General features: G+C 38.1%; 2 protein-coding genes across 6 annotated transcripts in view; one reads left to right on the plus strand and one right to left on the minus strand.

The window, feature by feature from the left end:
- CMSS1 (cms1 ribosomal small subunit homolog) overlaps positions 1–16,793 on the plus strand; it is a 255,582-nt gene that overhangs the window by 51,183 nt on the left and 187,606 nt on the right. The gene's annotated exons all lie outside the window — the stretch shown is intronic.
- Positions 1–16,793, minus strand: part of FILIP1L (filamin A interacting protein 1 like) — a 217,751-nt gene that overhangs the window by 49,327 nt on the left and 151,631 nt on the right. The gene's annotated exons all lie outside the window — the stretch shown is intronic.

The following is a 16,793-nucleotide window of genomic DNA, read 5'->3' on the forward strand; positions in this document are numbered from 1 at the left end:
CATTTAAAACTCTGAGTGTTATAGTGATCTACAGGTGATTTCCTGTGTTGTCTTAACATAGCTTTTACACATAGCTTCAGGGTAAAATTGCACCAAACTTTCAAATTGAAACTGGTAGTCAGCCTTTGTGTATATCTATCTTTTAGACTGGAAGGTGCTTTTCAGTGAAAAGACTGAACGAACCCAAGGCCATGGATTTTGCTCCTCTCTTCCCTCTTGCCCTGCTCCCAGACTAAATTAGGCACCAGCATGAGTCATCCATCATTAGTGACTTTGCTTTTGAGATATATTTGCTGAAGAGTGGGAACTTGTTGGCACCTTTTTTGTTCACATGCCTGTCCCAACATATCCTCAGCAATAATGAATTTGATCTGATGATTTCACAGAATCCCCCAGTTCTTCTCCAGATCAATTCCAGATGGTCAATGCTCCCATAAAATCTTGAAACAAGATTCAGATTTTGAAAGTGTTGGCCTCAAAATATTTGTCTTACTACTTCAAGGACAACTGGGACATAAGTGTGTGTGTAATACTTAAGATCCTCAAGTGGAAAGGAAGGTATGCACTGCGAAGAATTATTTAAAACTTAATTATATTTTTATCCATTCACAGCAGACAGTTAGTTCTTAGACTTTTTTTTTATTCATCTACAGGACAGCATGGATGAGTATTCAGTAGGTTTAATTAATATAGCCAATATTCAAATTTTTATGAAATAAAACGAATGCAAGTTCCAGCTGTTATCCATTGGATAGGCAATAGGCGGTCTTTAGCAGCACACCAGCTTGCTTTACTTTTTCTTATCAGCAGTTCTGTTTAGAAAAGTTTGGGATGTGCATGTGTGACATTTTCTCCCTGATAGTTATTCACATAGGCATCTTTCTGTTTCAGTCTCCCAGTGATCTTTTTACCGGGTGTGGAGCAGACCTTGGGACAAAGGTTTATTGGTTAATCTGGAGAGCTAAATATACGTGTTACCAATGTGTGTGTGCGTGCATGCGTGTGTGTGTGTTCAGGAAAACAAGATTGATTCCACCCCCCTGCCCGGATTTTGGTAGAAAGACATCAGCCTGTGGGATTTCTCTCTTTTGGCAGTGGAGCTTGCCACGTGACTTTCTTGCCTTTTGACCTCTCTGAATTAAGCCTGAATATTCCTTTTTCTGCAAAAGGACCAAAGGACTTTTGCATCCCCTCACTAACAGTGGGTCATGTGAAACTTTCTGGGACCCAGTATTTGCTGCTTTACCCTGCTGACTGTTCCTTTTCTTTATATGCTTCTTGAAGAAAGTTAGAATTGAAAAACAACTTTAAGTGTGTTGTGGGGCCCTTTTTGTTCATTTTAGCGATGGAAGTTAAGTGGTGGAGGATTCCTTAAATTTTCATCGTTGAATCAGCATAATTATGAGGGTTTGAGCTTTGTTCCACTATGCTTCTGTATGTCAAGAAATTTGATAATTGTTTATTAACTTCCAGAAAAGATGAGGTGGTTAACAGTGAAGTCAGAAATTTGTGGCACTGAAGAGGAATGTGAACAACATAATGTCATTTCACTTTGGGGCCACTACTCTGAGAATTAAGGAAAAGCATCATTCTGCATGAATTGCAGTTGGTTTCATAGGACACCTCAGAAATAACAAACCCAAAACCTGGGGATGGCAATTACGTTCAAAAAACAGGTGAAAGTAACTAAGCATGTCCAGAAAGAGTAATTCAATAACAAAACACAGTGTAAAAGTAAGATGTGATCAATAGTTTACATTCTTAGCATGTACCCATGTCTTTAATTAACAGCCTCCTTATAAAATTAAAAAAATACCAAGTTTCAGGCTGTGCATCTTTATTGGTTTCATTATGCTTTTGAGAATTTAAATGGAGGCAAAAAGTGATTCTTTGGCCTCTGATTATGCAGTTTAATTTAAGCAATTTTCTAGTATTGAATATACAGTTCCTTTTTTTTTTCCTTTGAAAACTTCTGTCTATATTTCCTCACATTACAAAAGAAAAAAAACCAAAACCAAACAACACCAAACCCCAGAGACCCCCAAAAAACCAAGCCAAACAACCAACCAAAAAAAATCTAGTATTACCATGTGGCAATTTTGATGCTGATAATTAATGCAAGAGTGTCAGAGAGGAGAACAGTGCAGGTATTAGTTTTATTTGAATACATTTTAATTTAGTAATACTTCATTTCATGAAAGATTTTTTTGCTAACTTCTCTTGAAAGTATCCAACACATCTGCCTTTGCACTGTGGTTGTCATTGAGTGACTCCTTCTGGAAATGCTTGGTTATTTTTAACCTGTTTTTAAAAAAATATTTCTTGATGGCCTAACTTCCTGTTACCCCTGTTTAGCGTTAGCAAGGTTGAAAGGTACCTGCTGGCATAAATTTTAGTGGATAGCTTTTTTCTACTGAGTTATTAGAGTGCTGAAGGTATTGTATCCTCATGGGCTGTTAATCAGCTGGGTGCCGGAAGAACCACCTTCAGGAGCACGGATGCCTTGACATTGTGGGAATTTTAGTCATCAAACTGACTTGCTTTTTGGTTGTTTGTGCATCCTGGTTTTTCCCTTCATTCATCTTTTACTGAAGGTTTTTTTTTTCCCCTCTTTGAAGAATTATGTGCCTTACTTCATCTTTTCATTGTCTTCTCTTGAGAAGAGAAAGAAGAGTGTGGATAGTGCTAAAGATGTTTTTTGAGGTCCACTGCTCGAACTGTGAAGTGTGCACCCAGGCTGACCCCGGGAAGTGGGAGTTGCAGGGAGAGAGGCTGCAAACCACTGGTAAACTGAGCAGTGAGTTTACAAGAAAAGAATGTTGGATCACCAGTGTTGATGCTTGGGTAAGCAATTCACGAAAGAATCCTCCATCTGGAAGCTGAAAGGAGAAAAAGTTTATTTAAGGTGGCCTTTAAAAAAAAAAAAAAATTGTTTCTCTGGTACATGGCTGCAGCTATATATTTTGCAGCATGAGTCATGGATGGCTTTATAGTTCTACATCCCCTTGCATAGGAGGAATAAACTTTGGAGAAGAGGAAGTTAAGAGAAAACAGAAGTGTGAATAACTGCTAATGGTGCACTCTCTGGCTCCATTCAGTCTGCCATTTCATCATACATGAAGGGGGTAATTCAGAGATTCCTTTCTTGGCACATAAGTGGCAACATATGTTTGAAACAGTGAGTGGAAACTGTAGGAAAAAAAATGACAGGCATATGGCAATAGGAAGGCAAGGGAAAATTTGTTGCCCTAATGTTAGCCACATAATTGGTACACTTAACTTCTGAGGGACTGATTTATTTAAAGACAAAAATGTATGCTCCATTTATTCAGGTTTTCTATATGTTGCCCATATCTTGTAGTTCCTTCATAATGTCTGCCCAAAGAGCTCTCTGAGGGAGTAGAAGGTGATGTGTGAGGTTCAGAGCCTCTCTGCCAAGGAATAGAGGGAAAAATCTGGATGCAAAAACAGAAACCTGCCTTCGTTCACATTCTCATTTTAAAAGAGGAAAAATTGAAAACCTCCTGTATTTTAATATTCAGGTTTGGGTATTTTTTTACCATGTTAAGTTAGCAAGAATGTTTATGGCTTAATGCAGCTTAAGATTTACTACTTAGTGAAAAGAAGAGCTGTCCTGGAAACAGGCATCATCCAAACGATGTTTCCAGTGTGAAGTACATGCTGAGGTAACCTGCTAACTTTAGGCAAAGAAGCATTTCTACCCTGTGCACACATCTGTGCACAACTGTAAGCAAAATGCATTCTCTAAAACTGTATGTGGTGTGGAGAAAACATGGGTAGCTCTTTCCGTTTTCTCAGTTAATTTTGTGCCTTGAGTTAAATAAGCAATTTCAAGTGAGGGTGTTCTTGCGAAGGTAAAAATCAAACCTGATCCTGTAGGGCTTCCATTAGCATGCAAAATGTGTGCTTAGGAGCTTCCTTTGGCCAGCAGCTGAAAACACTTCAATCCAGAGAATGCTCTCAAAAATGCTTAGGAGGAAAGCAGTCTGTTTTCTTCCTATTGAAAAATGATTAATCAAAACCTGGGAGAATGTCTCCCACCACGTTTGTCTTAAGAAGTATGGCCTCTTTTCTGAAGAGTGGTGGGGCCCTTGGAGAACTGTAACTCAGCAACTGATCGGTCATATTATGACCCACACTCTGAAGGGATCTTAATCCTTGCATGGAAAAGGAAAATTGACTAAATGACTTCTTAATTTTGTTCACTATTCTCTCTGACCTCTTCTGGCTCTGGGATTTTATGGTCTAGTGATTTAATTTTGAGATGGCAAGTCCTATGTGAGATTTTAAAGAAATACTCAGTTTCATTATGCCAGCAAATGTAGCTTATTTGGGGGAGAAGGACAGATGCTTTACCAATCTTACTTAAATTCGGAAAGTATGCAGTGTTAAGCTTCTAAAAATAGATAAAAAGCCAGCTCAAGCTTTTTTCCTAAAAAACCCTCCGTAATTAGTACTCTATGTTAACAACTAACACCCTGAAAACTTGAGAAATGTGAGCTAGTTGCTTGCTTTACCAGAGTAAATGACATCACAAATACTGTCAGCAAAAGGAATGAAAACAAATGTTTTGAAAGGAAACCTATTTATGTTATTTTGGTTGTCACCCATGTTAGCAAAAAGCCAGGAAAATGCATCTGGAATCTGTACAAATCTGTGGCGTTGGTTAGTGGCTTTTTTTTCCTTCCTCCTTAGAAATATGGGGTGGAGGAACCTGTTTTTTTCCCCTTTTGGTTTTTACACAACAAAAATTAATAATTTACTACATTTGGAGGAAAGAGGAGGTATTTTAAAAGAAGATTCAGGAAAATTATTAAATATACTCTATTTGGTACCTTCTGTATGTCTTACTCTACTTAAACATGAATGCATTTAGTTGTCCCGTAAGGTTTGCCTTTTTTTTTTTTTTTTTTTAAACTAAGTTGACTTTGGAATCACTTCCATGTGCATAGAATCCTGTAACTAATTATGTGTGGACTAAAGTGATGCAGGTCAGAAGGGACAAGGACTTGTATGCTTGTTGTGGGGCCCTGCCTCCTAATTATGAATCAGTTTTGTAGAGTGCATTTAAAGGAATTTGGTGGTTCTGCTGTTCTGTTGAAGTTTCAATTTCTGAGTGAGTGACTGCCAAGGACATAACTACAGTTTGTATCATACACCCTTCAGCCAATTTGAGTTTTTCCATGAATTGGCCATCACACCAGCATAAAATGCTGTGAGGACTTGTCCATTGTGAGGTAGAGCTTTTTCTTTCAGTATGTTGCTTGCAACATATCAACCAATATCCACTGTCAGGTGGCAGAAGAGGGTCAATGCATGGCTCTTATGTCCTTGTATTCCAGCACCATGAAACTGTAGTCAGAAGATGTGACATTTTCATAGTGTGAGAAACTCCGATGGTTTGTACAGCCTTTTTAAGCAGCAGGGTTGCAGCACATCAGTGTGCCATGACTGGCAACCATCCTGCAGAAGAGCAATTTCAAACAGGCATGTGCAGGCTGCCTGCCGGGCACGGAGCATTTGTGCACGGGTAGTTATATTTTGTGTAATGCTAACAACCTTTTCAGCACAAGTATACTCATCCTTTTTTCCCCTTCCTTTTCTTGTGTCCAGCAGTAACTTTACTGCTCCATGTTACTTCAACCCCCATATAGCAAATGCTAGATGAGAGCCAGTCACTGCTGCCATCCCTCCCTGATTGAAGGCTGAAATCTGTGCTTTTATGCCACCAGGAGTCCTGCCTTTTCCTAATAAGGTGACATATTCTCCTCTAGATCAGCTGAGCTGTAGGAACTTGTTCTTACTGTGACACCTGGCAATTAGTTGCCCTAAAAACAGTTCCTCTTTTTTATGAGCTATTGGTTGCTTAAAACACGTCTTTGGAGCTTTGAAAAAAGCTGCATGCAGATGTGTATCTCTGGATTCTGAAAACATGCTTAATTTCTGCCTGCTTTGTAGAGAATTCAGATAGATAATCTGTTCAAGTACCAGTGGAGCGATGATGATGTTAAAGTTTGTGAATATGTCATTTTTGAGAAAATTTTGGCCAAGCGTCCTCCTTAGAACTAATTCAGGAGCTGGTTTGGTTATTTTTTTTGCAGGAATTCCATGGTGGTGGGGGAAAGTGCTTGTTACTTGCCATACTCTGAATTAAATTCCATCTGACGCCCTCTCTTCAGCAGACTGCTGTATTTGTAGGCTCAGCTAGTGGTACTGACAAAATTAGTATCTTCTTCCTGTACTTGTCTTGCATCTATTTCGTTTGCCATCAGGGCATTGGGAGAAACCCTTTTCAATCCTGGTCTACTTTTGACTTCTCGGCACCAGAATTGTGGAGCATTGATCACAGTGTAGCTGTTTCGTTCACTTACAGACCTGCTGATCTGAAATCCCTTTAAATTTGCCACCCAGAATTTGAAATGGAGCAATCTCGTCATGCATTACTCCCTACCTTCTTTAATAAATCCTCGTTCTTAGTTCACTGGATGAATCTTTCTGCAGGATACAGGAAGATATCTAAAGACATACTGTAAGATTGACTGCTAACAGTTTAGCAGGTTCTAAAAACACTGGCATGATTAATCAGTGCTGACCTGTCTGCCTTGTGTCATACCTATGCTGTTAAACAGCAGTGGGTACAAGTCATTGTGAGGACAGTCATAAATTGACTTTGCTGTGGAAATCACAGTCATGTTTGGGTTCAGCCGCCTTTTCTAATGCCGAGAAGATGGGATGTTCTCTCATCTGAGACCTCTAACAGCTGAGACTTCTGACTCTGAGCTTCTTCGAAATTTATAATTCTTAAATCCTGTTGTCCAGTGCCATTGGAGTTGTTTTTTCAGGATTTAATGTAGGCTGTGTTGGTTTGCTCTTCTGGGATGGGTTTCTTCTCTGGGTCTTTGGGATTAGTTTTATTGTTTACTTCCCCATCCTGCCCAGATTGCTGCTGCTGTTGTAGATTAGGCAAAATTTCAACATAGAAATAGAGATCATTAAGGCTTGCATACTCTGAAGAGTTCTCTGGATAAACTAGAGAGACAACAAAGCTAATGCTTTTGGGGCTTTATTGCAAATGATAATTTGAACTTTGTAAATATTACAGGAGGAGGATGCAACATGACTGAAGTAGAGATCCTGTGTAAATATTTGTTGGTTATAGTCTAGAATGTCTTCTGATGCTCTTTTATACCATTTCCTTTTAAGCAGACTGTATGTTTTTAAAAGATGTAAACTCCTAGGTTGTTAGCTAATTAGTGTGGAGAAATTAAAGTGTATAAAAATAGCTTACACATAGACTAACGAATTAAATATTTCAACAATGTAAAGAGGTGACAGTAATTGAAACCTAAAATCACCTTTTGAGACTATGGTCACCAAGTCAGGATTTTTACACTTCTAGATGATTCTTCCCCCTACCCTCCCTGGAACAGGCATTGCAAATTCCTTTCCCTTTGCTCCCTTGCCCTTCCAGGAATCTAAGACACCCTAATTTCATTTTCTCATATTTTGTTTATGTGTATTTAGGGCACCAATAGCAGCCATTGCTATTTCGTAGTGACTTGGTAGTAGAGAATAAAAAGATTGCCTAAACTAAGTTTAGTTAAATTTATTGTAATATTTCCTAGTAATTTTTTTTTGAGTTGCAGATAAGGATTTTCTGGCCTTTTCAGAATGTTATTAAAGAAAATGAAAAAGGAGGTGTGAAACGCGTTGCTGTGTGCAACTCAGAGGCTGCAGCTTTTCTTATTTGATGGATATCCTTGGAGCCGAAATTTTATTTCATTTGTTGTGCTTTCAGTAAGAACTCCTGTTTATCAGACAGTAAAAAGTATAAAGGTTTCAAGCTGTGCCATTTTTAACTCACTTTGATAACCTGCAGCACAAAAAAGACAGTGGTGGGGAGTGCAGCATAAGCTTTTCTACATGTAATCCTTGATGGGTTTTGTTGACGCTGCAAAGTAGAAGACAGTCTGTAAGCATAAAGCTTAGTCAAATCTAATCTTGTTTGATTGGAAAAGAATAAAAATGGCAAAATCACATAACAGGTTCCTAAATTTTTTTTTTTTTGAACAGGTCAGGCTTTCTTGTATTACTTATGAGAGGGGTAAGCAGCGTATGGTGCAGGTACCGAAAGCTGGCATCAGAACACGTTCTGGAACAGTGTGCGGCAGCACCGGGGGTTCTCCTTGCCTCCTGACTCTCACAGCTTCAGTTGTTTCTTCCTCTCAGGCAATGTATAGCCAGTAGAGATTATAAGAATAACAGGTAAACTTGAGCTTGCAGGGTGTGTGTTTCATACAGCACGGTCTATAAGGAACCCTGTGCCAGACCTCATCCCAAGTTTGTGCATTTAAGGATAACTTGAGGCTTTTGGTTGATATATATCTTTTCCCAGTTTCTTTCTCCAAAACCTCATTTCAGATCAGGAGAGCCAGTCTGTGACCATTGGGGTTGGGCATGGCCTGCCAGAACACTTCACTAGGCTTCTTTTCTTTTGCTATCATTCCTTAAGGCAAGGAGTTCTGTGTGGGCTTTATGAATTGTCCTGCTGGCCTGTAGCCCCTACTCTGCTGTCCTCCTCTGTGAAATGAACACGTGTCTCAGGTTGGAGGGCATTTATGTTACAGGGAACACCAGCATTTTGGCCATGTGATGCAGTTGCTTGCACAACCTTTCATGTCATGTTAGGGAGACACTGGGGTTTAGACCTTAGAGCCTCATAGTTGATTTTGTTGGCCTACTCTGAGAGAAAGGCTAGGCACCTTTGCTCCAATTTAGAAGAATGGTTTCTTCTGTTGTTCTGTGTTTTAATTTGTTTATTTACTCTTAATTAATTTGTATATTTTCCTTAAGCCTTCCAGACTCCTTTTCAGAACCTGCTGTCTCCTAGATATGGTTCAAAGGCGTTTACAGTTGTTTAGAAGTAGTTATTGGATACTTAGGAAGTAGCTTTCATCATGTATTAGCAAATATCCTAATTGGGTTCATTATTCTTTACAGCTTGCAGATGTGAAGCTATCACATAAGCTGGCTGCATGAAAGTGTGTGTGCGTGAGTGTACATGTATAGGTATACAGATACAGTCTCCCTTGTGTCCTGATGCAGACGTTTAGATAAGAAACCAACTTTGGTAAGGCACTAAGTAAAACTCTCCTTCCCACGAGAGGGAGGGTGTTGATAATGACTGTGAAAAGGCTGGCTATAGAGGCTACAGGGTAGCTTTGGTGGCTCTGACCATCAACAGTAGTTGAAGGCTGAAGCCTGTTACGCCCTCTGAGCTGGCGGCTGAGATATGGGTAGAGCTGCAGCTGAGCAGATGCTATTGCAGATGCTATTTCAAAGAATCAGATGTGGCCTGTGTGACGTACGTAGGTACACCTTTATAGTGGTACAAGCATGAATGGCACGTCTCAAAGGACGAGGACAGCTGTGCAGTAAGAAATCATGCCTTGTGGCAAACCCTTCAGCCTGTGCACCTTTCCTTTGCACGACCGAAGAATTGCTATATTTTGAGAAGCATCAGTATGATCCACTCCTTAGAGCTTGTGTGGTATCTTGAATTTCTACAGGTGTACACTTAAAGAAACCGCATTCAATGAATAGCCACAATATACTCTGAAAGGCATTTATATGGAAATACCCAACTTCCCTTCTGGTCCTAAATAAAACTTAAAAATAATGAGGCGTGTTGAAATCAGAGCCTACATACTGCTATGTTAGGGCACTTATTCTGGCATAATATTGGGAGTCTTGACAGTGACTGACATAAAATGCCTAACAAAAGTGTACCAGCCAAAGTGTAGGGTAAGCAGGGGCAGAATAATTTGTTCTATAATAATGACTCATTTTGATTTCTAACAAGAGATACATTTGATCTCAAAATAATAATTTTCCTTTCTTTTCCCTGCTTGCCACTGAATCCTCAGAAACAACTGTTAAGAATTTCAATGTCTGTTTTGCATCTAAAGGCTGAGCAGAATTTCCTAAGTTCTTGGGCTCAGAAACTTCTGGTAAAAGTGAGTGTCATAACCTGATTATCAATTAAACAAACACAAACTTTTTGATATACTCTTAGTTTTTTGGAGTTGCCGTGTTTTTATGTTAATAGAGGCACTCTCGTTCTGTAATGTGAGATAAACTAAAGAACAGTTCCTGAACAGCCTTCACTCTCCATTCATGATACGTTATGTATGATGCATTTGATTGTGTTCTCTCTTAACATACAAAACAAGAAATGCTGCAGAGAAAGAAGATTGACGAGCTAATGTATAAATGTGTATAGAAATTTTACTGAATATGGACATTTCAGTTCAGAGGGAATGCAGTAGAGAACATTAGATGTGCAAAACTGTCAAAATATATCTCAATATACATATGTGCAAAAATACGAGCATGTATATATGCATGTATATAAACGGACTTATATTCATCTAATGCATTAATGTCAAATTCCCAAAAATGTGGTGATGAGAGAGGACGGTTTTAACTCATGTCAAGACAATGTGCTTTAGTAATTTCACCGTCCCTGGAGAGCTTATTAAACACTAAACAAAATGTCTCAGAATGTAACAGATTGAGTGGTTTAAATTATTCGCTTTCATTTGGCTCTTGGCCAGCTTCTCATTGCAGAGGGCTATGGCAAACAAAACCTGTAATTTACACTGACAATGATAATACACAGTTTATTCTGCTAGCTTCTCAAGTCTGAGTTTTTATAAAGTAAACATTCAAACAAAGCTCAGGTTCTTAATGTAAACACATTTTGTAACTCTAAACTTATCCAGTTAGAAATCAAATAGTGATTGTACTTTTTTCCCCCTTCCCATGAAAATGTCATTATATATTTTTTCTTTCCTTTGCTGATAAATAGGGGTATCCCAACCTGAGTAATGAGAAGAGACAGCAGTAATCTAAGAACTTTTCTTTTCCTTTCTCACATTTCTCTTTTTTAACCGTGTGGGTTTAGCACCAATTTCCTAACCATTTTATCCTTTATGCCAAGTGTATCCTTGTGAAAACTGACACAGCTTTCACCGTACATTGCGTATCTGCTCATCATGTTACGCTTGCTCCAAACTCAGAGTGCAGAATGGAAGTTAGTGGGTTCTATAAAATCTGTAATTTCCACATATTTCTGGGATTTTGCTATTTGGGTTTTTTGTTTTGTTTTTGGTTTTCTTTTTTTCCTCCAGTTGAGGAATTAATTTTCTTCCTCCTTTAGAACTGAAATGTGAAGTCTGTGTAAATGGAAGTAGAATCTTAAGAAATCTGAATGGGCAGATGTAATAGGTGTGCAACGGTTAAGCTGGGTCTGTGGTCAATACTGGCTCATGAGGGAGGGGTACAAGAAACTGCTGAAAATGTGTTATAAATGAAGTAAACAGTGCAGTAAAAATTTATCTTTCAAATTGCCTATTCAAAGAGTGGGTACAGAAAGGAGTACTGACACTAGCTGAGTTACCTACAAGTTACTGCTTTTGGAGTGGGATTTTAGTCCGTGTGAACACATGTATCTCTTAGTCATTTGAGTGGATCCGTCACGAGTACATTTCATGGACAGTGCTGGGAGCTTAGGTCCCTGCCTCACAGCAGAGGCATCCAAACAAAGTCATTTACTTTAGATGTCTTCATCTATAAGCTGAACCAGGCCTTTAATGTCAAACACGGAACCAAGTTTACATTTTGATTCTGATTGTAATTTTACAGCTACAGTCGAAAGGAGAGAGGGGAATATGAGTGCTAGGATGGCAAAACTTGCTCCATGTTAAGTAAGCTTACTAAAAGGTAAGGGTAATACAGCTGTTACAAGGTAGTCTGGATACCTTGTACAAGAATGGAGAAATGGAACCATTATCTGAAGGGAAAATGAAGGTTAGGATTCTTTCTGGGCTGCAACCAAAAATACATGTTTTGCCATGACGACTGCAAAAATAAGTGCTCTTTGTAGAGCTGATGACAAGAACCAAAAAGGAAATAAAATTGAATGATTTTAATACTAAGGACGAGGGTATCTGAGGACAGATAGATTAAATAGAATAAACTTATTAAAAAAACAAAAAGAAACCAAGGCACAGTGCTTTCATAGGAATGTCTGCTTAGTATATATTTCATGAACTGGAGTGCCTAGTTGTACATACTCTCCTGTCTTATGTATTTGTCCTGAATGCAATGACGGTGAATAAGACTTGGCACCAGTAATGAGTTACGGTGTTGTGTCGTCATTCCATTTGACGCCTGAGGAAAGTGAGGTGTTTGTGTTAAATAAGGAAGTGTAACAACTTCTTTAGTGTTATACAGCAAATCATCGGCTTTTCCCTTTCCTGCTGTAATTTTAACAGCTGAACAAACAAGATAACATGAGAAGTTGTTTCTTAAAGAATTAAGGTAGAGGACTGGATGCTATGAGAAAGTGGTGTTCAAATGGGTTTTCTGATGCATTTGTTGTCTCAGTGTTGTCTTGTATTGGGATCCAAGTTACTCCTGTGTCCTAGTTCTTGAAGGTATTTCAGTGTCTTAAACTTTCATTATATACATTTTGCCTTATCACACTTTTTTGTGGATTCAACTGATAAGGGCTTGTGGTATGTTCTTTCCAGCTCTTTCTATGTTAAATGTAATTGAAGATATTTTTAGTATTTTTGTTTTAAAAACAAACAGCCTGTCCTTCTGTTCTTGGAGGGAGGAGAGCTCTGCTTTATTGGGAAAAATTTTTAAAAGCCTAACTGTTCCAGTGAGCTCAACATCTTCATTTTTCTCCCCATTATTGTTATGAACTGCTGCATGCCTGAATGCACTGGGAAGTCTGGCTGCAGTTCTGTTAAGAGGGTGAAGGCTACATGCCTGAGCTCTTTTGAAACTATGACCCCACGTGCTAGTACTTATTTCTTGAAAATTTGACGAATTATTTAATTATCGATATTTTCAGGGGACTTAAGCGTGGGTGAAGATTGTGATGTTCTACAACTATCCAAATATTTGGCTTTTGCAATAGCAAATCAAGATTCCAACTTGACTTCTTCATTTGGGTGCAGTAAGGATAGGCATCTGTTTCCGTAAGGTTTGTAAAAACAGCATTATTTGCTGTGGAAAAAGCTGTTTGTATAGTGAAACAAAATTAATTATGGAAGTCCGTTTCATGGCTGTTATTTTTTTTAGTGTCCAATAACGTGTGAGCTGCGAGGCTTTCCCCCTGTTAGGATGAACAGAAAGTTTTTATGCAATGTTTTACCAGGGTCAAACTGGACTCTTGCTTAATATCCTGGACACTAAAAGATATCTGTTTTCAAGAACCCTGTAGGCATTTCATAATTTAGAGGTCTTTCTTCGTTCTTTCATTTCATTTGAAATTAGCTGAGGGATGAGAAAATGGGATGATGATTGATAGGCTCACAGCCATACAAAACTCAATTAAAAATTGGCCTTTGTAAACATCTGTTTCAAACAATTTTAAGCAACTAGTCAGACCCTTGAGTTTTTGCTTTTATGCACGTCAAAGTGCATGAAAAACTTACTCATGCCGGGAAAGGGGTAAATGAACTACTGTGAGCTCAGTTAGTCTTGCTTCAGCGCAGATACCAGGATTAACAGGAGGATAGAAGGGCAAAGCATTGCTGAGTTTTGGGACAGATAGGGAAGGAGAGCAGACTTGGCACGTGATTCTGCTTTCCTCTCAATTGGCTGGAGTATTTCACATTTCCCTGATATCTGTCAGTCCTCTTCTTTACTATAGTTTCTACTAATCAGTTGGTGAATCAAATGGATTGGTCTTGAGTTATTCCTGGAATCTCTTGCTAAAAAAATCAGTACTGCTTCCTGTTTCTCTGGCTTTCTTTAAGGAGAAATTATCTACCAGCTAATAGTTCATCGGTTTCTCATGCAAGTTCTTCTAGAACACTTAAATACCATTTAGTCCTGGGAGGGTGCTAATAGGCTTATTGCGTTGTGTTGTACAAGTTTGATCTAAAGCTTTTTCTACTATCAGCTCAGCTTCAGACGGCTTCACAGACTCTTTCTCCATAGAGTCTAACATGAAAACCTCCTTGACTTCCCACACAGTGGGATCCAATGCTGTCAGGGAGAAGTACAAATGAAAAAGAACTAAGGTTGTGTCAAATGAACCAAATTAATTTTATGCCTCAGGGCTCAGAGGAGAAGGATGTCCAGAGCAATTCAGTGTTCTCCACTTTGAGTAGGATGCAGACTTTTCCCACTTTTGATGGAAGGACTTTAACGTACCAGCATTTCTATTTCTCGTATGTTATTTTTGTTCGCGCATATTTTCCCTTTTAAGATGTCTTTAAACTGAATTTATTTTAATCTGCTGTTAAACTGCTTAGTTGGCTGTGGGGAGAGTATTTTAGTTGCTTTTGATTTGCTGATGGTATCTGCTTTGTTGATGTTGTTAAATTTTATCTGTGGTGCCTTCAAGGGATGTACTCTTTTAGATGCTCTGTTTAATTAGTTTCAATTAGTGTTTTGTGTTTATCCCACGTAAAGTTAGATAGAATAGTTGGGGTTTGTTTTCCCTTTTACCTCAGAAAGGTTGAATTTGAGAACTTATCTCTGTCTTTTCAACATTTACAGTATGGACTAGTTCATGGGTGTAGTAGGAACAAAACCCATAACTTGGTCCTGCTGTTGAAACTTTTGATTAGATGCTTTACAAAAAGGTTGAGTATTTAAATAGTTATTCTCTGTTATACTCTAGTGTGATGTTTATCCAGCATGTAAAAATAACTGCAGGTTCCCTTTAATACTGCCCTTTCCACCTCTCATCACTATGTGGTAAGTGTCATTATTTTGGACTGATGGTCAGTAGTCTAGTATTTATATGATTATCTCTTTACATAGAGCTTCAATCCACAGAAAGTCTAGATATGCTTTTACAGAGTTAAATACATTTATCTTATTTCAGTCTCTCCACTTTTCTGCTTTCCTTGTTTTATAACAGCTGTATAGGTCCTATATTAGCATAATTAGGTCTCTCATTCTGATTTAAACACTTTATCAACACTATAATCGTATTCCTCTGAATGTTTTCTTCTTACACACTCTGAGAAGCACACTCTGTCCATGTCCACATTTAAAACTAGACAGTTTGTTTTTATGCTGGGTTCTTTTCTTGGACCTGCATTTGTATATGAGCCCTTGCATCTGTATATGAGTCCTTGCATCCTTGATCTTTGGCTGTCTTTGTTTGTTTGTTTGTATTGTTTCTTTAAAAAAAAAAAAAAAAACCAAAACACTCTGCTTGGTTGAAATGCTGTTTGGTTATACAGAGCTTTGCTATTTCCTGTCAAACTTCATTAACTACTTCAATGCTTTATTTCCAAGAATACAGAGATTTAATGATTGCATCCCTAATTGATGTGTCATCCTGAACTGTGCATGCCTTTGTACCTGCCAACTTTCTGCTGTTTAAACAGTCTCCATCTTAATTTCAAACTTAAATACCAGCAGCCAATTTTTGCTTTATTTTAGGTAGAGCTTGTGTATCCTATTCCAAAAGTCTTTCCACAGGCTAATAAAAACTGAACCTTTTCTTCCTGCATCATTTTCTCAACTACTTACTGAAATGCTACTTTACTGCCTGAACTTGTGCCTTGGTACTAGGACCATTTCAAAGATGTAGCCATGGAAACAGTCGTGTAGTCAGGTGGTTAAAAAACTAATTTTGTCTCCAAGCACTTTGTAAATTCCTTTATATTTTGTTGTTTTTATTGTGAACTCTACTTCTCAGTTTTCTCCAAGAAATGCTCTGGATGCCTCCCGGGTGTTGTAAAACCAATTATCTTTGCATTTAGTAATCAGAATACCTGAGGGCAAGGTTTTGTATGCTGTTTTGAGACTCAGATCTTTACATACGCAAGCATTAGACTACACACTTTAACGAAATGCTGGCAGTGAAATCTGAAATGATATTAAATTAGCTTATTTTTAAGATTGGTTACAGACAAGAAATTTAGACCAGGCAAATCTTAAAATTTGATAATGCTTATAAGCATGTATAGAAAACAGCCTGATATATAATTCATGTAAAATAAATGTTTTATTTTATGAAACTAGTAAAAGCTCTGTTGTTTAGAATGCCTTCTTTTCTTTCATTGCACTGGAATGCCTTCTTTTTGTCCTTTGCATCTGAAGTTAATACAGAGGTAAAGAAGATGGGAATTCATTGAGGTCAGGATCTTGAATCTGTACAGTACATTCCTTTAATAAAAGTCAGAGTTACATACCATGCTGTTGGATGTTCACTATTGCAAGAAATGATGCTTTCCAAAATGGTATTTTAGATCTCCTTACCCTTTGGTAAACTGACGGCTTAGGAAGCTAAATCTGCTCAGTATTTGTGCTCTTCTATAGGTTCAGTACTGTAGATTTCAACCATCTTTTATTTCTAGGCCAAATACTACACTCGGGGAGACCTAAAGCGCATACAGATGATACCAATAGTCTTCACTGTGTGTTTTAGGAGACTTGAACTGTATAAACACTGGGTTTATTTGTTGCTCCTTCAGTCAGAGCTGCAGTGTTGGCTGTTATATTGTGCTCAGAGACCATGAGAAAACTGGGTTCTGAACCAAAGATGATCTATATAGGGCTGATATTTCAATTAGAGATGTGGATGACTAGCAATTAATAACATAAATTTATGGATGTGGTGCTGTATTTCAATGATAAAGCTTTGATGAGCATGTTTACAAGGTCCTTTGAGTTTTAATATAGTGGTTTTAATTAAGTTTGTTTATAATCTATAGTTTTTATTGGCTATA

The sequence above is a fragment of the Phalacrocorax aristotelis genome, chromosome 1 (genome assembly GCF_949628215.1).
Source record: "Phalacrocorax aristotelis chromosome 1, bGulAri2.1, whole genome shotgun sequence".
NCBI lineage: Eukaryota > Metazoa > Chordata > Aves > Suliformes > Phalacrocoracidae > Phalacrocorax > Phalacrocorax aristotelis.